Below are 27,929 nucleotides of genomic sequence, written 5' to 3'. Positions count from 1 at the left end.
TTTCATTCTTTCTTATGGCTGAGTAATATTCCATTGTTATATATAAGAGCCACTATTTCCATTGTCTTCCTTGGTATATATTTAATATCTGTTTCATTGATTTCAGCTTTTTATGATTTTCTTTTTTTCTAGGTTGAGTTCAGGAAATATTAATAGTAAAGCCTCTTTTGCCATGGGGTAGCTACCAATCTAGAGAAATAAGTTGAGAAGCAGAGTTGTATTTTTCATTAACAAGAGTTGGGAAGACAAAGGTTGGGTTTGGTATCCACCAAAAGTGGTGAGACACCCATTCCTCCAGACTGGAGCCCAAGGGCGCTACCCTAGAGTGAGGGTACAAACTTCCTGAATTTGACAAGGTAAATTCTATCTTATGTCTTAAGGTATTTATTGTGTTTCCTCATGTTTCATCTTAAGTGGAAACATTGGTCCAAATGACCTGTTTTTTTTGTTTCCCACTTGTAGAAGTTCAAGGTTACAACTTAGTCATGAATAAGAAATACAGTCTCTGCTTTCATTCTCTATTGTACATCACCCTTGGGTGACTGAAGGGGTTCCAGATGAAAACATCTTTTCACCAGTGACTCATTTATTCATTAAGCAAATATTTATTTATCTATCCTTTTTTCTAGTAATAGGGATTCAGTGATAAATAAGAACCTAGTATTTTGTTTTAAGAAACAAAGTTTTTACATGAGAGTTTTTATAAGTCAGTTTTTATATGAGGTTATTTTTAACCTGAGGTGAACCCCTTAAAATTATTTGCAAATTTTAACATATCTTTAGTCTTCTGAAGAGAGTTTATAGTGTTTATCATATTCTTGGAGTTCATGATTCACAAAGTTTTATTAAAGAATCACTGCTCTATAAGAGGAATTTTAGCTTTTTTATATTAGTGCAAAGGTTTAAATTCCAAGCCTAATTTGTTATTTATTCTGCATGGTGGGAATTGCAGAGCTGGATGTTCACTGACTTTAAATAAAGCTTTCTGTTATTTAATAGACGTTTGACTACCTACTGTGTGCTTGGCAGTGAGGATACTGAAGTAAATATGATAGTTTGTACCTTCAAGGCACATGGACAAAGACCCCAAGAAGAAAACTATAAATCTTACCTAAAAATAATAGTTCTCAAATATTGGTGGTATAAGAATCACCTAGCCAACTTGTAAAAAAAACATCTTTCTCAGGTTCTTTCCCATGACTGTAAGACTTTGATTCAGAACATCTGGACTGAATCTTGGACACCTCCCCAGAATGCTGATGCAAGTGTTTTCAAAACACATTTTGAGAAGTAGTAACAGTAAACAAACAAGTAAAAAGTGAAAGTGCTGCACTCAATATGCCAGCAAATGGAAAACTCAGCAGTGGCCACAGGACTGGAAAACGTGTTTTCATTCCAGTTCCAAAGAAAGGCAATGCCAAAGAATGCTCAAACTACTGCACAATTGCGCTCATCTCACATGCTAGTATAGTAATGCTCAAAATTCTCCAAGCCAGGCTTCAAGAGTACATGAACCATAAACTTCCAGATGTTCAAGCTGGATTTAGAAAAGGCAGAGGAACCAGAGATCAAATTGCCAACATCTGCTGGATCATTGACAAAACAAGAGAGTGCCAGAAAAATATCTGCTTTATTGACTACGCCAAAGTCTTTGATTGTGTGGACCACAACAAAGTCTGGAAAATTCTTCAAGAGATGGGAATACCAGACCACCTGACCTGACTCTTGAGAAACCTGTATGCAGGTCAGGAAGCAACAGTTAGAACTGGACATGGAACAACAGACTGGTTCCAGATAGGGAAAGGAGTATGTCAAGGCTGTATATTTTCACCCTGCTTGTTTAACTTATATGCAGAGTATATCATGAGAAATGCCAGGCTGGATGAAGCACAAGCTGGAATCAAGATTGCTGGAAGAAATATCAATAACCTCAGATATGCAGATAACACCACCCTTATGGCAGAGAGTGAAGAAGAACTAAAGAGCCTCTTGGTGAAAGAGGAGAGTGAAAAAGTTGGCTTAAAGCTCAACATTCAGAAAACTAAGATCACGGCATCTGGTCCCATCACTTCATGGCAAATAGATGGGGAAACAGTGGAAACAGTGACAGACTTTATTTTCTTGGGCTCTAAAGTCACTGCAGTTGGTGACTGCAGCCATGAAATTAAATGATGCTTGCTCCTGGGAAGAAAAGTTATGACCATCCTAGACAGCATGTTAAAAAGCAAGAGACATTGCTTTGCCAACAAAGGTCCGTCTAGTCAAAGCTATGGTTTTTCCAGTAGTCATGTATGGATGTGAGAGTTTGACTATAAAGAAAGCTGAGCACCGAAGAATTGATGCTTTTGAACTGTGGTGCTGGAGAAGACTCTTGAGAGTCCCTTGGACTGCAAGGAGAGCCAACCAGTCCATCCTAAAGGAAATCAGTCCTGGGTGTTCATTGGAAGGACTGATGCTGAAGCTGAAACTCTAATACTTTGGCCACCTGATGCGAAGAACTGACTTATTTGAAAAGACCCTGATGCTGGGAAAGATTGAAGGTGGGAGGAGAAGGGGACGACAGAGGATGAGATGGTTAGATGGCATCACCAACTCAATGGACATGAGTTTGAGTAAACTCTGGGAGTTGGTGATGGACAGGGAAGCCTGGCTTCCTGCAGTCCTGGCGTCGCAAAGAGTCGGACACGACTGAGCGACTGAACTGAACAGTAAACACTTCAGTAATCTATATGCCTGCTGCCCTGTGTTCTACATTCAATATAATTTATGTGTTCCTCTCAACACTGCTCTTTGCTACTTCACAGATTAAGAAACTGACACACAGAATGATTAAACTGACTTGCCAAAGGTCACACAGGTAGTGCTAGAACCAGGGTCCAAAGCAGGTATCTGCAGGGGCAGGCGTGTTTCTCCCTGTGTGTGTAACCTCCCAGTCATGCAAAGGTAAGTGATGCGCTGACCTTGACCATCAGTGGGCGCTCTCATCTCCAGAATCTCCCTGGAGATTTTTGGCTAGTCCACTGCTCTGCTGTACACTTCACATGAGCCACGACTTCAGGCCAACAGCTGTGAGCTTTCCCCATTTATGTCCCCCCAAGTTTTCAGTTTTTACGACAGCACACCAGGTGTGGACTTGACTGAGCAGTATTTGGGCTCCTGGCTTTCACTGCTGGCCTCACAGTGGTGGCACTGTTGCCCCAACAAAGCTGAGGCATGTATGAGGGTGGGGAGGTGTGAACAGTTAGTTCCTGGCAAGAATGCCACAGATTCCAACCCAGAATTCATCAGGATTTTTCAAAGTGAATAAATGATTGTCAACTTGTTTGAGTTTGGTCAGTTTCCAGAGCCCTCAAGTGATTGTTTTTGACTGTTTTGTCCAGTTTACATTTGTTTTGAGAGAATTTGATGGTATCTTCGGAATCACTGGAAGTCCCTCCTATCCATTTTGTCAGGTCTGGGATTTGCTTTTACCCCACACACAATGCCTGTTACTGTTTGATGGATTGTGGCAGAAGACACAAAACTCCTGGATCAGAAAAAAGGTTTTGTTACTCATGACACAGCAAGCAGCACTACTTTCAGCACATATGCAGTGATTCCTCTTGCTCAGAGGTCCCCTGGGAGTGGCATGAGCCCCAAGTCGATGCTACACATGCAGTGGGTCTGTGTCACATCTGAGGGACACTGAGCTTAAGGAATCCACCACTCCTACAGCAAGCAGTAAGCTTGCTTGTTCTCTGTGGAGGGCGACTGTGCCTCATATCTCATGGCTGCCCACTGTAAAGGCTGCCCTGAGAAATGGCTCAGGTAAATGGTAGCCAGGATCTTGCATGTACTCATTAAGACTTAGAGGAACATAAGAGACTCATGGACAAACTGCATCTCCCAGTTTATTTCACCTAGTTTATAGGAACAAAGTTATTTCACATTTTACATGTCTTAGGACCTGTGATGATATTTCCTTTTTATTTCTAATACTGTTACTTGTATCTTGTTCTTTTTTTTCTACTTAGTTTTTCCAGTGGTTTATTAATTTTATTAATCTTTTTCAAAGATCCACATTTTGCTCTTGTTGGTCCTCTTATTTTTTCCTGTTTCTTTAATTTCTGGTCTTATTTTTGTTTTTTCTGTCTTTTTATTTGGATTTCATTCTCTGGGTTTTTTTCTTCCCTGATTTTTTTTTTTTTTAACCACACTTTTATTTACTTTTCAGTAAGTTTAAATCCTTGGAATAGTACAGCATCACACGGTTTTGTGTCCAGTGACCTTCGTAAGAAGGCTGCTTGGAATTTGGCACGAGCCATGCCACTGTTTCCAAGAGCGTGAGTTACCTTTTCCCAGATTACTCTGGTTTTATTAGGTTTTTCCTCCAGGCATCACTGTGTGTGTTCTTCGCTTTGTACACATAAGCACATCTCTTGCCTAGATAGAATTCAGTTCATTTTGAGCATATACACCTTCAAGTTTCCTCAGGAGAGTTGTGTGTTCCCTCTGGCTCTGTAGACCCTGTTTATAGCCAGCAAAGATGGCCTTGGACCGCAGGCTGCCAGACATATTTGTCGTTTTAAAAGTCCTGTTCCCAGTAGGCCTCCACAGGGCCCAAGATGGCAGAAAGAGAAGGGCTTGTTCCCTGATTTCCTGATGTGGTTGTTCAGATAAGTGACTCCCTGCTTTGTTTTCTGACGTGTGTTTAGGAACAGAAATTCCTCTCATATTTAGCTGTATCCCACAAGTTTTGATATTTAGTATTTTTAGTAATATTCAAATCAAAATATTTGATGATTCATGTTGTGATGTTTTCATCCATGGTATATTTTGAAGTCTGCCTTTTAATTTCCAAACATACAGGAGCTTTTCTTGTTTTTCTTTTTGCTTTTGTTTTCCAGATTAGTGGTTAGTGTAGACATTCATTTTATTTCAATCTTTTGCTTTGTGGAGACTTTCTCAGTGACCAAAAATATCTGATTTTGTTAATGTTCTGTATGTATCTGAAAAGAATATTCTGAAATAGCATCAAGTGCCATAATCTATATATGTCAGTGAGATCAAGTTCATTAATCATGTACAAGTCCTTAATGCCCTTACTGACTGAGGTGAGTCTGCTGGACATATGTAAGATATCCAGGGAAATGGTAGAGTAAGCAAAAGAGGACAGTGGATCAACACCCTGAAAACACCAGCAAGGAATGCCAAGGGCTTCGGGGATGTGAAACCACAGGAAAAACATGTCAGAGAAGCCATCTCTTTCCTGACTTAATTAGCACTCCTCCCCACTCTACTCTGCTTTCTTCCATTCATTCATTCTTTTCAGTGAGCAGATCTGAAACTGTCAGGAGTGCCCCTTGTCTGTCTCCTGCTCTAGACTGCAAAAGCTCCGTGAGGACTGTCTTGTTCACATTGTATCCCTAGTGCCTAGCACATGGAAGACACTAAATATTCATACTTGGGGCATAAGTGATAGGTGCGTTTCCTTGAAACCTGTACTGGATAATTTGAGAAGAAAACTTAAACTTGTAACCAATTTGAAATTTTAGTACAGCATGTGAATATTTATGAAGAACAATGCAAAATTTGGAGCAACTTAAAACCTTAAATGAGACAATTCAAGTCAATTTGTCCTTGACATGAGTCACTTTAGGTTCATTTATGTGTGTAATGTGGGTGGTGAATGGGGAAGTAAATGTTTATCACCTTTCTCATTAATGGTATTTCAATGAAAAGGTTTGGAAAGCAGTGATTTGAAGGGCTGCCAGAGGAAGAGGAACAGGCAGAAACGGAAAGAATTTTAACAAGTTGGATGAGAATGAAGACTCCCCTGGGTGGTGAATATCAAGGAAATTGAGTATCTGGAGGAGACAGTGGTCAAGTTTGTCAGTTGCCGAAGGGAGATTGCCAGAGAAAATGAAGGCAACAAAAGTACCAGGGTTAGGAACAGGGAGGCCACTATTTACCTGAAACGTTGAAACAGAGGGTGAAGGAAAAACTGGCTGTCAGTGGATAATGAATTGTGTTGACTTAGGCTTAATAGGGCATTTCACCAAATAAATAGTCTGCCAGTGGCAACTTCGATGGCCCATCCTGATGTTAGGTAGTGGGGAGAGGGAGAGAAAATAACCTAGCTCTACCTGTATGTAGCAAGCCTCTGAGATCCAGATGCTCCTCTGTCCATGGGATTCTCCAGGCAAGAATAGTAGCATGGGTTCCCTTCTCCAGGGGATCTTTCTAACCCAGGGATGTTGGAACCTGGGTCTCCTGAATTGCAGGCGGATTCTTTACCAGCTGAGCCACCAGGGAAGCCCCGGAGATCCAGGTATGGGCCTTCAATTCCAGTTTATTATTCATTGTCTTCTCTGAGGTTTCGTAATGGAGTTTTCCTCCTTCAGCAGTGAGTAGGCATTGCCTGAAAAGGGCCCGCATACGCGGGGTGGTGGTGGTGTATGTGATTTCTGAATTGGGGTCTCTGGGTATGATAAGGATTGGAAGCCTGAGAGAGAGATGGTAGGTAGGATTATGTATTTGGCTTTTCATCATCTTAGATTAGTTGGTTGCTCTTTTGTTCTTCCTAAACATTCAGTGGTGTTTCAGCCCATTTCGGCTGCGATACAGAATCTGAGAAAGGAATCTTTCTCAAGGTGGCTTTTGGCCAGGCATCTGTGCGTTTGCGGGGTGGGGTGGGGGTGGTTACTGATGCGCCACCGTCCCTAACCAGGGATGTGGTTGATTGCAGCAGTAGTCAGTGAGAGAACCCCAAAGAGAAAGGAAAAGTCAAGGGACCAACCTGGAGGAACTGGCGAGTCGCTGTACCTCGAGAAGGTTCTTAGAGAGTTTGGGTGAGACTGGCTGTTTCCTTCCTTTATAGAGTCTAGAGGCTTCTGTTGGGAGCCCCGGGGTCTGCTGCAGGCTGTTTGGGCGCGCTGGGTAGGCGCAGAGGCCGCGGCTGCAGCTCCCACCCCAGCACCCAAGTCTGCAGGGAAGAGACAGGAGCCCTTTTTCCCTCCGAGCCTCCGAGTCGGGTCTCGCGGGCCTTTAAAAAGCAACAATAACAACAACAAGGCAGCAGCGCAGGCTGAACTCCCCTGCGCGAGTTCCTCCCCTTCGCCGTCCTGGCCGGCTCCGTCCCGCCACCGCCCGAAGACCTGCAGCCAGGAGCACCTCGGACTCCCCGCGGGCAGGGGCTCCGCAAACGGCTAAGCGGCGGCGCGCCCCCGAGGGGCGGGACCCGGCGGCCCCCAGACTTCCGCGCGCCGCGCTGGTGCGGCGCCGGGCCGCCGGCGTGGGCGGGTGCGCGCCGCCAGCCTGCAGTCTAGCCCCGGCGCACCCACCGGAAGTCGCATAGCGCTCGGCGGGCGAGGAAGACGTCGCCGCGGGGCTGCGGAGCAGCGCGCCTCCCAGGCAAGTAGCGGGTGTCCGCGCGGTGGGCTGGGGGCTGGGGGCTGGGGGCCGGGCGGGCGGGCGGCTACCTCGGGGGGCCGGGAGTGGGGGAGCCGGCCGTCCTTTCGGCTGAGTCGCCTTCCTCTGAAGGGAGGATCCCTCTCGCAACTTTACCTTTCTTGAAGCTTCATTTTGACTAAAACCTATTTTTTTTTTTTTTTTTAAGAATCTCAGAACCGTAAGCAAAGAGCCCAGCGTCTCAGAAGGCTTAAAAGTTCTCCTGGTGGGAGCTTCCGCCAGGCACACTTGAGTCTGTGCTGAAAGTTTTGGTTTTGGTTTTCTTATTTGGGACCTTGTCCCAAAGCCAGTTTGGATGAAAAGAATTAGGGCTGGCAGCGGTGAGCTCGTTTTCAGTATTATGTTTGTTAGGACCTGTCCAGTTTTTCATGACAGTAAACTTTAAAAATCCTTTTAAAATGTGGCCCATTTTACCATCATAAGTAATGCGTTGGTTACAGATGGAGTTAAGCAACTCGCTGAAATCAAAAAGTAGATGAGCAGATACAGAGTGTCAGGTGAGTGTATACTGTCTCGTCACAACAAAGATTTGGAGTGACAGCCGTTAAAGCCCTCGGCGTGTCACAGCTCCCTCGGGTCTCGGACAGACTGTGTTATAGCTCTTAGACAAATCAGTGTTACAGCTCCGTGTTATAGCTCTATTTTATTTACAAACCAGCGGGAAAACCCATCCTAAGGTGTGAGGGCATGTCGACCCAAAGACGCGAAGAGAAGAGCGCCCCAGCGCACAGGAGAGAAAGAGACCCCCGGCCCTATGGCTCCTCTTTTTATATGTTTTTTTCTCCCCCTGGGCCTGCCCTATGTAAACTGGGCTAGCCAGGAGTGTTTGTTCTACCTGAGGTCCTCACTCCAGTTCTCGGACCTTCTTTTGTTCTATTTTCGCAGCCTTTTCCCTTCCTTATCTTTTAGCCACCGCCATTCTGGACTCCTGTTTCCTATTCTAACTACCTAACATTCCCCCCTCAAAAGATGGGAGGCCCAATTCTTTGGGAATAGGGGCGTCGAGGTCTCTCTGGCTACTTCCTACTAAACTGGGACGGCGAGGGGTATTGGGCCTCCCCCTCTTGCTAGTCTCAAGCCTCAGAGTAGCGGTGTCTGTCTAAGGGTGAGTGATATTTTCCATGGTCAGCCGTAGTTTTATATCTTTGTTGAACTGACACTGCATGTTGTAGCTTGTCGACCTGGGCAGAGACAAAACAGGTTAGACAATTGATAATACATGGAACAATCATAAGCAGCATCAATATGGTATAACAAGGACTAGTAGGGGCATTAGCCAATTCCAAATTCCCATTGCTAGGCTGGCTCAAGTCCCTCCTTGTTCAAGGATCGGAAGATTTATCTCCTGCCTGTTTTGGAGTACAGTCTCTACCAAGCTGTGTTGGCTCTCTAGAGCTGTCCTGAGAAATCTTATTTCCAGAAATCAGATTTTGGGGATGTTCATTAGAATGACACTCATTTGTAGTTCTGAATAGGTATCTGAGATCTCCCAGGGGCTCACAGGTGTATTGTCTGTCCTCTTCTGTTTTCTTCCACGGCTTGACTCGTGAGTAGTGAATCCAGGAGTCGTGTCCTGGTACCTTGACTGCTGTGGGGGTAGAAAGTATTACAGAGTAGGGGCCCTTCCATATGGGCTCAAGTTGAGCCTTTGGGGACCCATCTTTCCAGACTTTAATTAGGATTTGAGTCCTTGGAGCATATAGTGGTGACGCCTTAGAATCTTTTGGGTCCTGGTTCACACCCCACAAGCGTATATCGTGTTGGAATTGCCCAATGGCCATGGTATAAGACTGGAGGGTCTGAACCTCTGGATCTAGGAAGAGGTCATTGACATAAACAAAAGGTCTCTCATATAGCATCTCATAAGGACTAAGACCAACCTGTTCCTTAGGGGCAATACGGGTGCGGAGGAGGGCTAGTGGTAAAGCCTCCTTCCATCCCAGGGAGGTTTCCTGGGTTATCTTTTTTATCACTGATTTTAAGAATTGGTTGGCTCTTTCTACTTTTCCTGAAGACTGAGGCCTCCAGGCACAATGGAGATAATAAGTAATGCCCAATGCTTTAGAGACCCCTTGGGTGACCTTAGAAGTAAATGATGTCCCATTGTCACTTTGTAATGACCTGGGCAGACCAAATCTTGGAATGATTTCATGGAGCAGTTTTTTAGCCACCTCCTCAGCCTTCTCAATCTGGGTGGGAAAGCTTTCAATCCATCCTGTGAATGCATCTATCATGACTAACAGGTATTTATACCCTTGAGAAACTGGCATCTGGGTGAAGTCCATCTGCCAGTCCTCTCCTGGGTAGACCCCACTTTGTTGGACAGGCTGGGCCAGCTGGGTTCTTCAAGCTCCTTGGGGGTTGTTTAATTGGCAAGTGGGACAAGAGGAGACCATTTGCCTTATAGTTGTTTGGAGGCCTATTCCTCTGAAGGAACTTTCTAGCAATCTTTGGAGGGCCTTTTCCCCTAAATGAGTGGTGGCATGTAAGGAGTTAACCAGCTTCCATTGGAGGTTCCCAGGCAGAAAAAGGAGTCCCTCCTTTTGGAACCACCCCATATGATCTTCTTGAAAGCTCTCACTCTTAGCTTTAAGAGTCTCACCTTCAGTATATGAAGGAGTTTCTGGCAGATTAGTCTGTGGAACTAAGGTGGCAACCCCTATTAAGTCATTGTTCTGTAATGCTGCTCTCTTAACTGCCTGACGGGCTGCTTGGTTCCCTTGTGCCACTTCCGTGCTCCCTTTTTGGTGTCTTTTACAGTGGGAGACTTAAACCTCAGTGGGCAGATGAACTGCCTGCAAGAGTCTAAGAATTTGATCACCATATTTGATTGCGGACCCTCGGGTGGTCAGGTGGCCCCTTTCTTTCCAAGTAGCCACATGTGCATATAGCACCAGAAAGGCATACTTGGAGTCAGTGTAAATGGCTACTCTTTTTCCTTTTCCCAGCTCTAAAGCTCGAGTCAGGGCTATGAGCTCAGCTAATTGGGCTGAAGTACCTGGTGGCAGAGACTTAGCCTCTATGGTCTCAAAATTGGAGACTACTGCATATGCGGCTCTTTTTCCATCCAAGACAAAGCTGCTTCCATCAGTGTACTAGATTTCCTCAGAATTGGTCAGAGGATCTTCCGACAATCCCTCTCGGGGTTTTGTCCAGTGGTCCAAGGTTTCTAGACAAGAGTGAAAGGGGAGAGAGCCCTCAGGGGTAGGCAGGAGGGTGGCTGGGTTAAGAACCTCACAAGGGGATGTAGTGAGGCCTGGATTTTCCATCAACAGTACTTGATATCTGAAGATTCTTTGATCAGACATCCATAAATGGCCTCCCCCATTTAGGAGTTGTTTCACTTGGTGGCCGGTAAAAATAGTTTGCCCCCCAAGGAGAGTTTTAAAGCATCTTCTATCATGACTGCAATAGCTGCAAGATTTCAAAGGCAGGGGGGCCAGCCTTGGGCGGTTGGATCGAGCCTCTTGGATAAGTAAGCTACAGGCTGGGGCTCAGACCCCAGCCTTTGAGTTAACACTCCCAAGGCTACTCCCTCTCTTTCATGGACATAAAGTTGAAATGCTTTTTCTGGGTCTGGCAACCTCAAGGCAGGTGCTTAAGTTAAGACCTGTTTTAGTGTAGCCTCTGCTTTCTTTTGAGGAGTTCCCCACATCAGTGGGATTGAGTCATCCCGTCCCTTTAAGCTTTCATATAAGGGCTGGGCAATTGGACCATAGTTGGGTATCCAAATTCTACAATACCCAGTTAGCCCCAGGAAAGCTCGCAGTTGTTTTCGAGTTGTGGGGGAGGGCAACTGGAGGATTCCTTGTACCCGATCAGAGGACAGCCTCCTAGACCCGTGTGTAATCTGAACTCCCAGGTAAGTGACTTTTGTCTCTACCATCTGTGCCTTAGCATGGGAGACTTTATATCCCCTTTCTGCCAAAAAGTTTAGGACCTGAATTACATGTTGTTGGGCATTTCTCTCATCTGGAGAGCAGATTAGTAGGTCATCTACATATTGTAATATTTTCCCATTAGGTCCCAGGTCCAGATCTAGGAGATCCTGGCTAAGGTCCTGTCCAAACAGGTGGGGGCTATCTCTGAACCCCTGAGGTAATACTGTCCAAGTCATCTGTTGGTGTTTTTCTCCTGAGGCCTCCCACTCAAAGGCAAAAAGATATTGGGATTCTTTAGCCAGTGGTATGCAAAAAAATGCGTCTTTGAGATCCAAGACTGTAAACCACTTGGCACTGGGTGGGATTTCTCCCAAGATTACATAGGGATTGGGTACTGTGGAATGGAGGGGAACTACAGCTTCATTTATGAGCTGGAGATCTTGAACCATTCGCCAGGTTCCATCCTTCTTCTTTACTGAGAGGATTGGGGTGTTACATGGCGAACTGGTGGGAACCAATAGCCCACAAGCAAGGAATTTATTTATTGAAGGCTGTAGTCCCTCCCGAGCCTCTCTTTTGAGGGCATATTGTTTTCGGTTAGGAAACTAAGTGGGATCTCGGAGGACAACGATGACCGGTTCAGCTTGGTGGGCCCGTCCAGGAGTCCCCTGGTCCCACACCTGGGGCTTAATTTTGTCCTCCCATAGTTTTTGGTCCCTCTCTATTGGAGAAGGTGTAATGTGTTCTTCAGTAGTAACCAGAAGCTGTAGGGCTCTAGGGGCTGAAAAGCTTCCCGTCACAAGGGCGGTCCCCAGTTTAGTGAGTGTGTCTCTTCCCAATAAGGGAGTAGGACACTCAGGGACCACCAGAAACTGGTGGGAAAATATTTGTCCATCCCAGCAACAAAGAAGTGCTTGGGTGAATCTTTTAGTAGTTGTTTTTCCTGTGGCACCCCAAATGGTACAGGTTTGGGAGGAGAAGACTCTGGAGTAGGAGATCAAGACAAGAGTAGGTAGCCCCTGTGTCAACCAAGAAATTCTTGGACGTACCTGCCACATCCAGTTGCACCCTTGGCTCCAGCCCCGTGATGGTTATCTGTGACAGGCAGGCTGGCTGGAGCAGGCCTCTTCAGCCCTGTTGAACCATCGTGAGGGAAGGCTTGGCGCTTGACCTTGAAGCTCTTCGTCCTGAGGGCAGAGTGCCGTCCAGTGTCCCAGTTGATGGCATTTGTAGCAAGCCGTTTTAGGAGACTTGTCACGGTTTGGACACTCTTTGGCCCAATGCCCCGCCTGTCTACAGATTAGGCATTTGCCTCGTCCTTCAAGGACTCGGGGTTTGCCATAGGGCTTCCCTGGAGGGCGGCCAGCATCTGGGCATGCCTTGTCTCTTTCCTTCTCTCCCTCTCCTGGGCCTTGGCCTCCTTCTCCTGTTCTCTGTTATAAAAGGTATTGGTGGCTGTCCGGATCATCTCATCTAAAGAAGCAGCAGGGTCCTGCTGCTGTAGCTGTTGTAATTTAATTCTGATGTCTGATGTGCATTGGGACAGGAATTTGTCCTTTAAAATCACCTGTCCCTTGTAAGTCTAAGTCCAGATTGGTAAACTTTTGGAGGGCCTCTTTTTAGCCTTTCCAGAAAGGCAGTGGTGTTCTCATTGGGCTCCTGAATTATTGCTGAGACTGGGCACAGTCCCACAAGTAATAGGCTTCCTTTTATTTCCATGGGTGCACTTCCTCAGGGGTGAGTCTTTCTGAAGCTTATCCTACCCAGAACTGTTGCAACCTGAGAGCCAGGTGTCCCCGGGTCAGGGTGCAGATCCCCAGGCAGGCTGAGGCGTGACAGCCTCTTGGAGATCGAATCCCCGGGCAGGTCGAGGCAAGTCAGCTTCCCGAGAATTGGGTCCCTGGGCAGGTCGAGGCGTGACGACCTCTTGGGACCCCTAGAATAGCGGATCCCTGAGCAGGTTGAGGCGTGACAACCTTTCAAGGACCAGATCTCTAGGCAGGTCAAGGCAGGTTGACCTCCTGGGACCCCTGGACTGGAGTTGGGCGTCTCCACGGTCTCCAGTGTGACCAGTGCTGGGTAGGATTAAGGGGTTGTTATCTTAACTCATTGCTGGTTTGTCCACCGTGGATGGGAATAGATATCATGATAATCCAAGCCTGTGCCCTGAGACTGGGAAACAGTGCAACAGTCACAAGCCTTATCCTCTTACTGTTCTAAGGTATTTAAGTCACTGATTTCTTCCCTTAGTCCTTAAGAGCAGGTTAGGGTGTCTCCACAGGTAAACATTTTGTTGTCATAGATAATAACAGAAGTAGTGACAAAGGAGTGGGTTATCTGGCCCTGTAAGGGACATTAAGGTATTTTAATAATAGGCTGGGTAAGCAGTGTTGCTTACAAAGGGAAGGGTCGTGATTGTAGGAGTTAGTAATTGGCTCAAGAACAAATTCGTAAGAGGCAACAGACCAGATGTTCCATAAAAGTAGAGTGGAGATTTGATCCAAGGGTATGTTTGTAACTTTAGGAGAAGGGTGGTAAGGGTTTGGGCCCAAATGGCCTGTGGGGCTAACTCTCAAAGTAGCAAACCTTATCCCTGGAAGCCCAATTGCCTTTGAAGGGATGCCAACTGATGGGCTTCCAGCAGGCATTGTGTGCCTGTCGCCCGCCCTAGTGGGTTCACTGAGAGATGCTGGTGTTGCACATGTTGTAGGAAACATGGAAGATGAAGGCCTGACTATCTAGAGGGATTGGATATTATACAGTATTTTCCTCCCAAGGGCCAGCTATTTTTTGGTTGTCCCTCCAGAAAATTGTAGAGGCAACATTGTGGGCCCAGATGGGGCTGAGGAAAGGAGCATTAAACAGGAGGGAAGGAGGCAGGGCACAGCTTTTGAAAGAATGACGTAGCACAAGGGCATGACGTAAACCAATTAAAATCAGTTGGGTCCAAGATGACAAGTCAAATTCAAGTAAACCTTATTCCCCAATCTGTAAGCCAAAAGACACACCCAGAGGTGGCAGGACAGCTCTAAGGCGCTGTCAAAAGAGGGAGGAGTGGGTGGTTCCCCAGTAGTTGGGATGATCCGCCCACTCATTAGCATATGAATTCACCCCGCTCGCAAAACCTAACCAGGCCACATTCCATGGCCTGAGCCCTGGCCCTCTGCAATGGCCCACACTGCAGAGTGCACTTCTCTGAATCCTGACAAATCCACCTCTTACCTATTGCTTTGTCTCTCAATGAATTTTTGCAATGAAACATCAGAGCCTGAGTTTCATTAGGTTCTGAAGCCAGACATTCTGGGTTTTGGCCAGGCTCGAGTCCCAGGAGAGAGCTGAAGGACAGGAGGAAAAAGCAGTGGGAAGAACTTGCCAAGGAATCCCCTTCATAGCCTGTCGGAAAATCTGCTAGGTACCTGACCTGAGCTCACATTTTTCATTGGCCTGATCCTTGGCACAGAGAAGAGTAAGGACAGAGGAACCCCCACCGGCTTGGGTAACAGCTACTGGGGCTCAGCAGATAGTGCCTTTGGGACATACCAAAGAGTAGCCTCTCCAGAGTCCCTCAATTGCACCCACTGCCACCCGCCTGTTCATGGGGGGTTTGAGGAAAGAAGAAACAAGAGATTGTAAAGGAATTAAGATTTTGTTAGGCATATGTCCGTCCAGCCATAGATGCGAGGGCCTCCTACCTTAATCGGAGGTCTTCTGGAATCTGAGGCTGAGCCGCGTGAGCTTTCTGCTGAGTTCCTTTTTCGGTGTCCCGGTTTCCAGCACGATAGACCTCTTGTCACTTCCCTTGCACTGGGTTTTCTTTGCCTTCCGCTTCTACTGTGGGAGCTTTCTCTGAGTTGGGCTCCTGCTGTGCTTGGCCTCCTCCTTGCGGGGGCCACACCAAGGTTGTTTCAGCCAGGTTAAACCCGAGTCACGGCACCACAGATGTCAGGCGAGTGTATGCTCCTCGGTTCTGTCTCGTCACAACAAAGACTTGGAGTGACGGACATTAAAGCCCTCAGCGCGTCACTGCTCTCAGGTCTCGGACACACCGTGTTATAGCTCTCAGGTCTCGGACAGACGGTGTTATAGCTCTTAGACAAATCAGTGTTACAGCTCCGTGTTATAGCTCTATTTTATTTAGAAAACAGCGGGAAAACCCATCCTCAAGGCGTGAGGGCATGTCGACGCAAAGACGCGAAGAGAAGAGCGCCCCAACGCACAGGAGAGGAAGAGACCCCCGGCCCTGTGGCTCCTCTTTTTATATGTTTTTTTCTCCCCCTGGGCCTGCCCTATGTAAACTGGGCTAGCCAGGAGTGTTGTTTGTTCTACCTGAGGTCCTCACTCCAGTCCTCAGACCTTCTTTTGTTCTATTTTCACGGGCTTTTCCCTTCCTTATCTTTTAGCCACCGCCATTCTGGACTCCTGTTTCCTATTCTAACTACCTAACAAGAGTAATGACTTACCTCCTCCTGAAGCAAAGTGAATATTCCTCAGATGTCCAGCTGTGTGTTGGATCTTTCACCGCATCTGTAGAATCATTTGCTCCCTGTGGTATTTTTAAATTTATTCATTTAACAAATACCTACTGATAAATCAGTTATCTGTGCAAGTTTTCACCTCCTATGAATCAGTTATTTGCTCCCTGCTCCTTGATATTTTTTCCTTCATTTGTCCTCCAGGTCACCACCACTTTCTGAATGTCCTTCCGCCTCCCTGGCCACTCTTTCTATGTCTCCAGCCTTCTCCTCTTCTCAGCAACCAAATGTTAGACTGCTACGGTGTTTGGTTCTTGGCCAGATTCCCTTTTGAACCATACTTTCTCCCAAGGCAATTTCTATCCCAAGCCATATTTCATGACTATAAATACCATCTATAAGCTGATGACTTCCAGATTTTTCTTTCTTGCTTCACTTCTCTCCTGAGCTCTAGATTAACATCTAGTTTCTAGCTTAACATTTCCACTTGGAAGTCTGATGGGCATTTAAATTTAGTATGTTCAAAAAGAATTACTGACAGGCACCTACCCAGTCCTCTCTTCTGTTCTCCTCTCATTTACCTTCCTTATCACAGGAAGTGGTACTGCCATCCAGTGAGGCTGAAAGTCTAGGGATTGTCATTTGACTCCTCTTTTCAGCTCAGACCCCACATCCAAGCATCCAGCAAACTGTTGACTGCCTTGAAAAGATAGCTCAAATCTGATCATATGTTATGCCTTTTCTAACACAAACTGCAATCCTCTTTAACCTGGAAGACTGTGAAGACTGATCACATCTTCCCACCTCTACCCTTGATCCTGTCTTCAGTGTTTCTCCAGACAGCAGCTGTTTTTAGAAATATCTAATCAGAGCTTTCCCCTCTCTTCAGACCCTTCTGGTGGCTTCTCATCAGAATCATAAAAACAAAATTCTGACCGTGGCTGCAGACCCTGTGTCATCACACCCCTAACTGCCTTCCTGGTCTCCTCTCTGGCTTCCTCACCCTACTTACTCAGCTGGAGTGGCTCTGATTTTGCTGCCATTCTCCTTGCCTTCAGGGGTCTTTGCTAGACTGTCACAGGCTGTACACCTTCACTTTACCCATTCTCCTGTTCCGGCTGTCTCAAGGATTACTACCTTAGTCCTGGTAACATCTTCTGGACCCTGACTGTCTGAGTCAGTGGCTGTTAGATACTGAACAGTACTCTCTAATATCCCATGAAGCTGATGGCACTTTTAAATCATTATTGGTTGCTAAAGCTCTCTTATATTAAAAGAGGACAGCATCTTTCTCCCCAGTCTCATTTTGATAAAATGTAGAGTTTGCTCTTACAGTCTGCGTTTTTGTAAAATATTATTCCTGGTTTGGAGAAGATCTGCCCTTTAAGGCCAGTTCTCATTTTGAAATAATAGAAAATGAAAGGAAAATCCTCCATTTACTGGAAAGAATATGCAATCTTTTTTTTTTTTCTCCAATTTCTTTTCTTCAGTGGGAAGCAGTAGTCTCTGACTTGGAGCCTTGTTGAATGGTTCCAGAAGCAGGTCGTCATAACAGGAAGAAGAAAAATGAAGGTGCTTGTTCACAGGTTATTATATGCATTTTTAAGTTGTGTAGTGACTAAGCCAGTACCACAGAACATCAAGCTTGCATAACAAAATTCAGTTCTCTTTTTAAAATATGTGGGAATGGAAATAAAAAGCAATACTTTCATCTTCTCAACGAGCTGTTGGGGAATAAAAGATCATTTAATTTATAATGTCTATTTCCTATTTTAATCCCAAGCAACTATTTCTGTGATATTATCAGTAGTGTATATCATACCTTCCTCTCTTTTAAAAGAATAGAAAAAACTTTTTTCTCATGTCAGAACTGGGATTTCAGATGTTTGAATAAATATTTACAGTAGAAGATTAAATAAAAATTCAAAGTAAAGGGATTTGGAATATGGAATGACGTATGAGTAGGAGGGATAAAGGGAAGCCGTGAGTGAAGTTGGGATCAGAACTCCTGCCGCAGGCTCCTCTGTGTTGATCAGACAGCACTCATTAGCGTGGAGCATCTTAACAGCTGAGAAAAGAGGCAGGCTCTGCAGGGGAAGATCAGATTGTGCTTTTTTCTTTTTCTACCTGATAGCAATTTTTTAAGAATTATTTTATTTACTTATCTTTAGCTGTGTTGGATCTTCATTGCTGCCTCAGCTTTCTCTGGTTGCGGGGAGCCGTGGCTAGTCTCTAGCCATGGCGTGGGGGCTTCTCATTGCAGTGTTTCTCTTGTTGCAGAACACAGGCTCTGGAGCATTAAGGCTTCAGTAGTTTCAGCTCCTGGGCTCTAGAGCACAGACTTAATAGTTGTGGCATCTGGGCTTAGTTGTTCCAAGGCATGTGGAATCCTGGTTTCTCCTGACCAGGGAATGAACCCATGTCTCCTGCATTGGCAAGTGGATTCTTTATACCACTGAGTCACCAGGAAACCCTTGATAGAAGCAGTTTTTAAAATTAACCAAACGTTTACTTGCCCAAGGACCTGTTTTAGGTACTGTGGAAAAGAATATTCTGTCCTCTGGTGTGTGTAGTTCAGTGGGATATCGGAGAACCACTGTTGGGTTTAGAGTTTTAGAAAACCCCAACTATTAGAAATATGTATATAGGTTTAAAAAAAAAAAGGAGATCAAGCAGAGTTAAACCTGGGTGTGGGTTAAACCCATCCAAAATGTGCACATGTGGCACCTAAGGAATATATTCTCTGGGGCATCAGGCTAACATGACCTCTATTTAGAAATACAAAACCTAGAGAACAACATATTTCCTAAAAAAAAAAAAAAAAAAATCTTTTTTCCAGATTACATCCATACATCTACCATACACAGATAACTAGTGTTACCTTTTTGATGTACTTCTTTCCAATCTGTATTCTCTGTAGTTTGTTTTTACAAAGCTAAGATCATACTGCAGGATCATTAAAATGTCCTGTATGTCATTAAAGTTTTCTCATGTCATTAAAATAATTCATAACATTTGTAAACATTTTAATGATTTCAGAGTTCAGTCATGTGAATAATATGACATAGTTTGTGTTGCCATTCCCTACTATTTGAAAATTTTGATTATTTACATCCAATAGAATGTTGGCTAGCCTATAATACTGTATTCAAGTTCTCTAATAAGAATATATAGTCATGTAACTCATACTTCAAAATTGCAATAAAATAGCTCCCTAGATCCTGTGATAGGAGAAAGCTGAGCAAGTTTGAGAAATAAAACCCACGTGCAGGGAACTGGGGGAGCAGAGGAGAAAGAGCATGAGATGAGCTACTTGGAGCTGAAGAAGTCAGATCATGTAGGGCATCGTTTGCCATATTAAGAAATTTTGATTCTAAGAGCAGTGGAAAGTCATTGCAGGGTTATCCAGTTCAGTTCAGTTGTGTAGTTGTGTCCGACTCTCTGGGACCCCATAGACTGTAACACGCCAGGCTTCTCTGTATATCACCAACTCCCGGAGCTTGATCAAACTCATGTCCATTGAGTTGGTGATGCCATCCAACCATCTCATCCCCTGTCGTTCCCTTCTCCTCCTGCCTTCAATCTTTCCCAGCATCAGGGTCTTTTCCAATGAGTCAGTTCTTCGCATCAGGTGGCCAAAGTATTGGAGTTTCAGCTTCAGCATCAGTCCTTCCAATGAACGCCCAGGACTGATTTCCTTTAGGATGGACTGGTTGGATCTCCTTGCAGTCCAAGGGACTCTCAAGAGTCTTCTCCAACACCGCAGTTCAAAAGCATCAATTCTTCGGCGCTCAGCTTTCTTTATGCTCCAACTCGCACATCCATACATGACTACTGAAAAAACCATAGCTTAAAATTGTGTGGCTGCTGAGTGGAGAATGAATTAGACTGACCAAGAGTGGCCATAGAAGACCAGTTAGGAAGGAGCAATGTAGTGGACTGGGGAGAGATGCTGATCTAGAATGAAAATGCAATAAGTGGGGAAGTGGAACATTTTGAGATGTGTTTTGCAGATTGACTTGGTGACAGGTTAGAAGTGAAAGTGTAGGAGTGGAAGGGACAATGTCAGTGATTGCTGAGGTGTCTGGCTGAGGTGACTGGGCAAATCGATGGTGCCATTTTCCATGGTGCAGAAGTCTGGGGAAATAAGGTGGAAGCTACCTCCCAGACCAGCAAGGAAGGCAAGTTAAAAGTACAGTGCAGTGCGTATTATAAGAGATATGAGCAGGATATTATGGGCAGGTGGAGGAGACATGCTTAACTCAACCTGGAAATAAAAGGAAATTTGTTGTACAGTCGTTCAGTCATCTCTGACTCTTTGCGACCCCATGGACTGCAGCATGTCTGTATTCTGATTGGGTCAATAATTAAAGGATGTTAAAGAGGTGTATTTGGCTGTCGCTCAACCTGAAAAACTGTTAATCTTATATTCGGAATTTTATGATTCATTCATTCATTCAAAAGGTATTGTTGACGCTGACTGTTACAAGGCTATGGAGATACAGTGACAAGAAAGATTTGGTGTTACCCCAGTAGAGTTTACAGGCTAATGGGAAAGATGAGAAACTAAGCAGATACTCACACCATAGTAACTAAGTGTAGTCTGACAGGTGCCATGAAGGGAAGATGTAGGGTGCCAGACTCCTGGAGATGCCTAACCTTTCTAATGCCAGAGCTGGTACCTAAAGTGGAAAACACAGGCCCTGGTTTACTTTGACTCTAGTAAGTATCAATGGGTAATAGTTGATACAATTAATCCTTTCATTTAGACTGGGCCTTCTCCATCCTTATAGATTCTATGGAACTCCCCCAAAGAATAAATAAATGATGACTGACCTTTCATGCAAAGATGGGCACAATAAAGGACAGACATGGTATGGACCTAACAGAAGCAGAAGATATTAAGAAGAGGTGGCAAGAATACACAGAAGAACTGTACAAAAAAGTTCTTCATGACCTGTATAATCATGATGGTGTGATCACTCACCTGAAGCCAGACATCCTGGAATGTGAAGTCAAGTGGGCCTTAGGAAGCATCACTACAAACAAAGCTAGTGGAGGTGATGGAATTCCAGTTGAGCTATTTCAAATCCTGAAAGATGATGCTGTGGAAGTGCTGCCCCCAATATGCCAGCAAACTTGGAAAACTCAGCAGTGGCCACAGGACTGGAAAAGGTCAGTTTTCATTCCAATCCCAAAGAAAGGCAATGCCAAAGAATGCTCAAACTACTGCACAATTGCACTTATCTCACACGCTAGCAAAGTAATGCTCAAAATTCTCCAAGCCAGGCTTCAAGAGTACGTGAACCATGAACTTCCAAATGTTCAAGCTGGTTTTAGAAAAGGCAGAGGAACCAGAGATCAAATTGCCAACATCCACTGGATCATCAAAAAAGCAAGAGAGTGCCAGAAAAATATCTACTTCTGCTTTATTGACTACGTCAAAGCCTTTGATTGTGTAGACCACAACAAAGTCTGGAAAATTCTTCAAGAGATGGGAATACCAGACCACCTGACCTGACTCTTGAGAAACCTGTGTACAGGTCAGGAAGCAACAGTTAGAAATGGACATGAAACAACAGACTGGTTCCAGATAGGGAAAGGAGTATATCAAGGCTGTATATTTTCACCCTGCTTGTTTAACTTATATGCAGAGAACATCATGAGAAATGCCAGGCTGGATGAAGCACAAGCTGGAATTAAGATTGCCAGGAGTGATATAAATAACATCAGATATGCAGATAACACCACCTTTATGGCAGAAAGTGAAGAAGAACTAAAGAGCCTCTTGATGAAAGTGAAAGAGGAGAGTGAAAAAGTTGGCTTAAAACTCAACATTTAGAAAACTAAGATCATGGCATCCGGTCCCATCAGTTCATGGCAAATAGACGGGGAAACAGGAAACAGTGGCTGACTTTATTTTGGGGGTCTCCAAAATCACTGTAGATAGTGACTGCAGCCATGAAATTAAATGATGCTTGCTCCTGGGAAGAAAAGTTATGACTAACCTAGACAGCATGTTAAAAAGCAGAGACGTTACTCTGCCAACAAAGGTCCATCTAGTCAAAGCTATGGTTTTTCCAGTAGTCATGTATGGATGTGAGAGTTGGAGCATAAAAAAAGCTGAGTGCTGAAGAATTGATGCTTTTGGACTGTGGTGTTGGAGAAGACTCTTGAGAGTCCCTTGGACAGCAAGGAGATCCAGCCAGTCCATCCTAAAGGAAATCAGTCCTGAATATTCATTGGAAGGACTGATGCTGAAGCTGAAACTCCAATACTTTGGCCACCTGATGTGAAGAATTGACTCACTGGACAAGACCTTGATGCTGGGGAAGATTGAAGGCAGGAGGAGAAGAGGACAACAGAGGATGAGATGGTTGGATGGCATCACCAACTCAATGGACATGAGTTTGAGTAAACTCCAGGAGTTGGTGATGGACAGGGAGGCCTGGCATGCTGCAGTCCATTGGGTCACAAAGAGTCAGACACGACTGAGTGACTGAACTGAACTGACCTTCAGTAAATGTTATTTCAGTAAAGATCAGGTGGATTCAAATTCTACCCATCCTATTCCTGAACATATTGATCACCCTCATGGGGATTTTAAAGTATTTTCAGGGTGCGGGTCTGACATAAAAGTCTGCATGTTCCTCATCTTAACCGGCACAGGTCTGTTATGTCATGTCCTGGCAATAAATATCCTGGGCCATCCGGCTCCCACTGGAATTGCTCACCTCTGCCTCTTTAGCGTGAAATTTGCCATAGACAATACATGAGTGAATGATGTGGCTATCTTCCAATGAAACTTACAAAAACAGATGGCAGTGCCATGTTTTGCTGCTGACTTGCTGTAGTTCCCTGGCCTGGATTTGGATGCTGTATCAATTACAGTTTAGTTGCAGAAAACAGAATCTACTCAAGCTAGTTTAAGCAGAAAGGTATATAGTAGCAAATATTACAAAATGTACACTATCATTGGGTGAGTTGAAGAGCTAGGCTCCAGGTTGTTTCTGGGAACACCTCAGAACATCACCTGCAGAACTGGTCTAGTGGAGCAGGGGCTTTTGCCAAAACTGTGAACCCTCCTGCAGCTCAGCATGCTGCCAGCTCCTGAATCACACCAGCTCTGCAAAGTATTGCTTCATGCTCTGCCTCCCTTCATATTTAACTCAGACATGTTGGCAGAACATAAGTTACACCCAGTACCCTAGCTTTAAGGAAGTCTGGGAAATACAGCTTTTAGTACTTGTAGTACAGGAAGGTTCACTAAAAGGAAGTTGGCATAAATTTTGGTTGAGCCCATCTGCTGTACCTGCTACAGAATGCCCCTTTGGCTACTTAACATCCATACCTTCCCTTCTTTCCATTCCTAAACCTCCAGACAAGGACCACAAGAGCAGCGCGCTCTCTTCCAATATAACGCAGCCATGCCTCCTAAAAACTTTCTCCCAAGATGCTAAATCCTAGAGTCCTACAGGTCACCATGTCATCTGCAGTGTTCATCACAGACATTACCCTGCGACCTAGCACCCTGAGGAATTTGGTGGCTTCCCTCCTCCTTGCAGGAAAAAGGTGAGTAGGAGAGAGACAGGGCTGCCCAGTGATCAAGAGGAGAACAGCTCAGCCCTAAGAAGTCCCCACACACTTTTTCATCCTCTTTTTCTCTACTAGTCAGTTCCCTCTATTTCCAGGCATTCCAAGTTTCTCTCCTCTTAATGATGTCGTCTCCCTTTGTAGCTGTTGACTTCCCCTGTCCTTCTTAGCTAAGCTTTCCTCTCTGCTGCACATTTTTATCTCCACTGTCACTTCTTGGTTGAGGGCTCTGCTTTCTCACCTAGGTTATTGCAGCAGCCTCTCATCTGATTCCTCTTCCTGTCCACAGCCTCACGGTCCTCAGCCTTCATCTCCTTACTCCAACTATCTTAACCTGTCTAAAACAAGTCAGATCGTGTCACTCCCCTACTTAACACCTGCCAGGGGCTCTCTGTCTGCCCACGGGATCAAGTTCAAAGTCCTGAGCCTAATATTCTAGGTTCCTTACTCTCTCTAATCCTGCTGTCTGTCTATCCTGATGTCTAACACTCTCCTATCCCCCTCCCATCCCTGCATATGGACTTGAGGCTTCCAAACACCAAGTGCAAAGCGATCCTAACACGCTGTGCCCTCTGGTGCCTCAAGTGTTTTTGCAAATGCTGCTCCCACTGCCTGAAACCGTCCCTTCTCGGCCTTCCTGATGCGAGTGCTCCCTGCTGCAGTGTCCATCCTGAGTGCTCTGGTAGCACCTGTTACCTGGCGGGAGCACCGGTCCAGTGAGTCCTGTCTCCGCATCCTGGCTCCACATCCCTAAAACACAGCAGGGCTTGGTGCAGAGTAAGTTTTCAACAACATTTACATTTATTAATAATGACAAAGCCTGTTAATTAAACGAAGAAACTAATTTTGTACGTATTTGCCACAAGATGGTGCTATTCAGATAGGAAAAACAACTGAAGGTTTCTCCAGGGCTGAAGGAGCCAAGTACTAGATGCCTAAATGTTAAATGTATTAAATTTCAGAGGCAGTGATTTAAACACATAAGCATTTTCAGTGGTAAACACAAGGACAGGTTGAAAACTGTGTATGAATATGTATTTTATGATCAAATTATTACTGGTCATTGTTTCGCTTCCTGTTGTTTGGGAGTCTCTCTTTCAATGTTGTCAAAATGTTTTTAAATAGCAAACAGTAACTCTTAATTCTAAGGGCAACAAACTTTTATGGAGGGTTATAGTTGCGTTTTTCAGTGAAACAGGACCAGTAGGCTTTACAGGGAGATAGAGAGGAAGGGTGGGAGGTTCACTTTAAGAAATTGGCTCATGTGACTGGCAGGGTTGGAAACTCAGATCGGAGTAGACTTTGCAGTCTTGCATCTGAAGGCTGGAAATTCAGGTGGAATTTCTCTGTTGCCTTCCCAAGGCAGAATTCCTTTGGGAAACCTCAGTATTGCTCTTAAGGCCTTCATTTATTGGCTAAGTCTCACCCACACTATGGAGAGTAATCGGCTTTACTCAAAGTCTACTGCGTTATTCATTTACATTTTAAATTTAAGATACAGTTGATTTATAATCTTACATTAGATTCAGCTAGACAGCACAGTGACTCGGTGTTTTTACAGTTAAAGTTTACTGCTTTAAATGTCAGTCTCATCTAAAAATACCTGCAGGGTGACATCTGGACTGATATTTGACCAAACAACTAGGCACTGTTGCCTTGCCCAGCTGACACATACAATTAACTGTCGCAAAGGTCTAGGTAAGGAAAGTAAACTTTGTATGAACGAGAAATTCACACTGATGTTTCAGTTTTGAGTTAGGGCCAAGGCAGAGAGGGCTGACTGTAACCACCCCAAGGAACCTCCTGGGAAGTTTCTGCAGAAAGAGAGGCTGTGGTGGGATAGGACCCACTGGGTGCTGCCCTGACTCTCCTCCAACCACAGAAGGCTTCTTCTGGGGCCACAAGGGCACATGGGCACTAGTCAACACGCCAGTTCAGTCCCTGGGTCCGAAAGATCCCCTGGAGGAGGGAATGGCATTCCACTCCAGTATTCTTGCCTGGAGAATCCCATAGACAGGGGAGCCTGGCGGGCTGCAAAGAGTCGGACATGACTAAAGCAATTTAGCACGCACAAGCATAAAGAAGAATAATAACCTTGTGGACACCATAGTCTCACCCCAACAGGTTCCATCTTCTATCATTTAAGTTTTGTTTATGTTACAAGACTGGGGTTTGGGGCAGTCCTAAGGAAGAAGTTTTGCTTCCTCTTTTCCTGAGAATAGTGAAATAGTCAAAGGGAAGTTCTGCTGGCACTCTCTGCCATAGCCATTCACCCCTCTGGATGCACACAGTTTAGTTCTGCATTTTGTTTCTAAAGTAAAACTGTAAAGTGTTCTTCAGCTTCTTTGTTATGTATTTAATAACAAAATTAACAGCTAAAAATTTATGGAGCACTCTTCTAAGCCATTTGATCTTCCTAAAAACCTTAAAGGTAGGTATTATAATTATCACCATTTAATGCACAATGAGATCAAAGCACAGAGATATACATACAGTAACTTGAACAAAGTCTTGGAATTGTTTTTTTATAGTAGGGTTGGGATTTACGTTCATGTGGTCTGATTCTAGAGCGCGTAATCTTAATGAAAATGGAAATTTGTATTTGTTGCATACTATGATTCTTCTCTATATTCTTTCTTACTTCCTGTAATATTTTTGCACACTTGCCAAGTATGCATAGATGCCATTCAGTTCTTTTCATCTTACTCCTGTTAAATGTGGGGGATTCCATTGGCACCTTCTTTTGCCTGACTCTGCTGATCCTGGCCCTGTTGCTTTTCCCTACAGAACTTCAGTTTAAGGGCTCCATTCTGATAAGTTGTATCTTTCCATGTTCTGTTGCCCTGAGGGGGTGTGATGAGCTCCACTGGGCTGTGGTCAATAGTAATTGGTCGTTTTGGTCTTAGATCTTTTCTGGGCCATGGGATGGAGGTGGGCATGCCATTCTGTCAAGTTAAAAGCAAAACAAAACAAAAAGATGTTCAGTCTTACAGAGAGCAGTTTGGCCAAATCTATCTCTGTGACAAATGCATTTGTCCTTTGATATAGAAATCCCATTTGGACTCATTATTCTACAGATGACCTTGCAGGTAAATGAAGTGGCCCTTGTACAAAGTTATTCATTGCAGCATTTTCATAATAGTTGTAGACTAGAAACAAATCACATAGTCGAGAACAGGGGACAATTAGGGTACACATGTTGGGAGATTATGTTGTAAATACAAGTGTGGAGTTCTGTGTAGGCTGATATGGAAGGCTCTGAAGTTGTACTATTAAGGGAAAAGCAATCGCCTACCTATCTACTACTCTTTGGCAGTGCATACGTATATATACGACGATACTATTTTTAAAAAGGAAATAAATATATAGATATATTTATAAGGAAATATTGGAAGAATATAGGAGAAACTAATAAAAGTAGTCACTAGTAGGAGGCCGTGGGGGTAACAGGATGAATGGGGAAGACAAGGATGGCAGTGAGACTTTTCAATATAAATATTTTCAAAATTTACCTTTCCAGAAAAGTAAATTAAAAATGTATACACACACAAAAATGTGTACACACACACATTTTTATTCCTGTAAGCAATCCTATGTGCCTTTCCCCAGCGGCCACCTTCACTCTCCTCCCACTTAGCTGAGGGGAAGGAGCGGAAACCTAAATGTTTTAACCCTGGTGCTGGCTGGCTGTGATGGGGGAGGAAGATGTTGACAAGGCTTTTGCAGGATTCTCTCTGCCAGCCTTCTTTCCTTCCCTGTTTCTTTCCACATTCCCTGCCTTACTTCTGTTCTTTTTGTTGATGGAGTTAATTAGCTCAGGGTGAGCACAGTCAGGCTCTCCCCCCTACCTTCCAGCCTTGAGAACCCCTGTGATGATTCTGGACCACTTTGCCATCTCTGGATCACGTGGTGATGGGAAAGGCAGATCTCCAGCACAGAAAAACTTCCAGCATCTTTTCCTCTTGGCTAACTCCTTACTGTCCTCCCCAAATTAGAAGTTTTCAGACACTGTCAGTGACTTGCTTCTCACTGGTCTGCTTCAGATGGAGGTGGGCAGCAGTGCTTGGAAGGTGGAACAGCACATCAGAGATTTCTGGAGTGTTTGGCTCTTTTCTGCCAACCAGCGTTTAAGAAAAATGAGACATAAAATTGTAATTCTTATCCATAGTGTAATTCTTTCCTTTTGTCATTTGCATGTGTGCTAAGTCACTTCAGTCTTGTCCGACTCTTTGTAACTCCACGGACTGTAGCCCACCAGGTTCCTCTGTCCATGGGATTTTTCACGAAAGAATACTGGAGTGGGTTGCCATTCCCTTCTCCAGAGTATCTTCTCGACCCAAGGATTGAACTCATGTCTCTTATGCCTACATTGGCAGGCAAGTTCTTTACCATTAGCACCACCTGTTTATTTTTTATTTGTTTCAAAAAGTTCGTGATCTAACTTGACACACCATTTTCCCTAGAGGTTTTTGACACTTCTTAGGAAAATCTGCCATCTTACTTCACATGCCGTCATCTGCAGCAACTAGTGTAT

The 27,929-nt window shown here is 44.6% G+C and overlaps 2 protein-coding genes across 31 annotated transcripts in view; one reads left to right on the top strand and one right to left on the bottom strand.

The window, feature by feature from the left end:
* Window positions 1–7,290, bottom strand: part of LOC145514826 (uncharacterized) — a 30,859-nt gene extending 23,569 nt beyond the window's left edge. Inside the window, exons 1-2 of one of the 5 annotated variants that reach the window (XR_014060487.1) lie at window positions 6,779–7,290; window positions 117–3,526 (exon numbers count right to left, since the gene is read on the bottom strand). The gene's annotated coding sequence lies outside the window, so the exon portion shown is untranslated. Of the gene's footprint in view, window positions 1–116; window positions 3,527–3,877; window positions 4,989–6,778 lie in introns of those variants that run through there. The other 4 variants (XR_014060485.1, XR_014060488.1, XR_014060484.1 and 1 more) reach the window with 4 other exon arrangements.
* Window positions 7,291–7,330: 40 nt separating this feature from the next.
* The window catches only part of TICAM2 (TIR domain containing adaptor molecule 2), a 25,126-nt gene continuing 4,527 nt past the window's right edge, over window positions 7,331–27,929 (top strand). Inside the window, exons 1-6 of one of the 26 annotated variants that reach the window (XM_081513689.1) lie at window positions 7,331–7,392; window positions 7,598–7,769; window positions 7,890–7,946; window positions 17,293–17,374; window positions 23,184–23,374; window positions 23,981–24,172. The gene's annotated coding sequence lies outside the window, so the exon portion shown is untranslated. Of the gene's footprint in view, window positions 7,397–7,597; window positions 7,947–8,012; window positions 11,312–13,272; window positions 17,389–20,595; window positions 22,741–23,183; window positions 23,375–23,980; window positions 24,173–27,929 lie in introns of those variants that run through there. The other 25 variants (XM_081513683.1, XM_081513684.1, XM_081513685.1 and 22 more) reach the window with 25 other exon arrangements.

The sequence above is a fragment of the Giraffa tippelskirchi genome, chromosome 7 (genome assembly GCF_054371585.1).
Source record: "Giraffa tippelskirchi isolate mGirTip1 chromosome 7, T2T-mGirTip1v1.2.pri, whole genome shotgun sequence".
NCBI classification, from domain to species: Eukaryota; Metazoa; Chordata; class Mammalia; order Artiodactyla; family Giraffidae; genus Giraffa; species Giraffa tippelskirchi.
Note: the sequence above shows the minus strand (reverse complement) of the source record. Positions and strands in the feature narration are given on the sequence as shown.